This window comes from Equus quagga, chromosome 11 (genome assembly GCF_021613505.1).
Source record: "Equus quagga isolate Etosha38 chromosome 11, UCLA_HA_Equagga_1.0, whole genome shotgun sequence".
NCBI lineage: Eukaryota > Metazoa > Chordata > Mammalia > Perissodactyla > Equidae > Equus > Equus quagga.
Window position 1 is genome coordinate 11,465,401 of NC_060277.1, and position 2,425 is coordinate 11,467,825.

A 2,425-nucleotide genomic window follows, 5' to 3' on the forward strand; every position below is an offset into this window, starting at 1 on the left:
CCTTCCTTTATTTAGCACCACCTACCACCATAAAAGTAGCTTCTAGTCCACCATCCCAGCCATTTTTAATAGATGCCCCCACTGTCCTTGGCATTCACCTGCTGCTTACTCATATTTAATCCTGTTGCTGCCCCACTCTCCAAAACAACTATTTTATGTCTTCATGTCTCTCCTTAACCCTCCACCGCCTCCTCCTCCATTCACAAGTATTCTGGCCTCCTCTCCTCCCAGGAGCATGGTAAGATGGCACTCCACAGCCTCCTATGAAGTTAGATGTGATCGTGTTACTTATTTTGGCCAAAGATATGTAACAAAAGGGTCATATATGCCTTCCAGGGACCGGCTTTAAGAAGTGGGGTGTCATTTTTCTTTTTTTCAGTCTCGGCAATAGAGTTGCTCAGAGAGCCACCTAGCTCCCTGGATGAGGTTAGAGTGGCGGCCCCTAGCTGACCAGCAATAGGCATTTAGCATGAGAGAGAAAGAAGCCTTTGATGTGTTGAACCACTGAGATACAGAAGTTGCTATTACTACAACATAATCTAGTCTAAACTTTGCTTCCTGTTTCAGTGAGAAAATAGAAGCAATCAGAAGATAACTTCCACAACCTCCCAGGGCCACATCTGCTATTAATTAGTCATCATGTACTCTCCCTTCCTCCTGTATTATGGATGAGTCTCCATATTCCAAAGGCCAGTCTTTCATCTCTCATACATTAGAATGCATCCTCTTTTCTCCACTCAAGGCTGCCATTCCAGCATTTCTCTCCTCTGTCTCTTACATCATCAATTTCCCCCTCTCTACTAGATCACCTCCATTAGTAAATAAACACACCATAATACCTCCTATCTTTAAAAACAAAATCTCTCCTCTAGTAGCCCCACTCCATTTTAAATGAGTTGCAATACTCCCTCCCGTTCTCTCTGGAAGCAGTTAGGGTTCTGCTCACCCCGCTACAACTGAATCTGCACTTTCAAGGTCACCAGTGACACCGAGTTTGCTAAGTCTGTGGTCAAATCTCAACCTTACCTGCTATCATATTGACTTGGTTGACCACGTTCGTCCTTTCTTGAGATATTTTCTTCATTGGCTTCCAGGGCACAACTACAGTGTCTCTTAGTCCTCTTCCTAACTCACTGGCTGCTGCTTCTTGCTCTCTGAAACTCTAAATGTTGGTTTGTCCCAAGGCTGAGCTTAGACATCTTTTCTTCTTCATCCACACTTTCTTGTCAGGTGATCGTATCCAGTTTCACAGTTTTACAAACCATCTTATATGCTAATCACGCAAAATTTTTACCTTTCCTCTGACCTCCAGATTTCTATCTCTCTTTCTAACAGGTATCCCAACACGTCCTAAACTAAACTTCTGATTCCTACCCTTCCCTACAACCTATTGTTCTCGCAGTTTTCTCCAGCTCACTAAATAGCAACTTCATCCTTTCAAGTGGCAGGCCCAAACTGTGGAGTCATCCTTGACTCCTCTTTCTCTCATACCCCATGTCTAATCTGTCACAAATCCTGTTAGTCCTACCTTCAGATTGTATCCAAAATTCAGTAACATCTCACCCCCTGGTCCACCACTACCACCCTGGAACAAACCAAAATCATCTCCCCAAGGAATTATTTCGAAAGTCTCCTAACTGGACTCCCTGCTCCTCCCTGCCTGATACAGTCTATTTCCAACATTACCCTCTCTCCCTGAGTCCTTCACTACAGGTGTCCACTGAATGCTTTTAAAAATTTACCATCGGTTGTTGATGGAATTAAGATAGATGGTTGAGACAGACCCTGACCAACTTTTTGGGGTAGGGGATCCTTCAGCTCTCGACGGGTTAGGGAGGTTGCCCCTCATCATGGGATTGTCTTCACTTCCTAGCCCACTTACGGTTCTCTCCAAAGTCCTTTGCTATGGCTAGCCCCAAGGTCCTCCCACTAGTTTTGTCACTCCTAATTAATTTCTTATTACTTTCCTCATGCCTCTTAAAATGTTTTAGACTGCCTGCCTTAAAGTAGAGCTCTTTACCTCTTCCTCCAATCCGACACAGTTGCTAAAAGGCAAGATTTTAGTGCAATTCAGCATAGCCCTCTTCTACACACACACTCCCTCCGCCCCTCCCCGGTAAGGCAATCCCTTTAAAAGACTGACAGAGTTCATCTGAGTGGAGTTCAGCAAACAAGCAGTAATGAGTGCCCAGTAGTGTGTCTGCCCTGGATGCTGCAATGCCCCAGGGGCGGCCACCAAGGCCAAAAGGTGGAGGACAGGACACAAGGACCTGGGAAAATGAGTGAGGAACTCTAGGAGGAGGAAGAGGGAGAGGAAAGAGTCACGACGGGGAGGAAGAAGAGAGAGGAGGGGGAAGGAGAAAGCGAAGGAGGCAGGAGGAACGAAGGGGGAGGAGAGGAGGGGGCGGGGCTTCGGGGGCGGAGC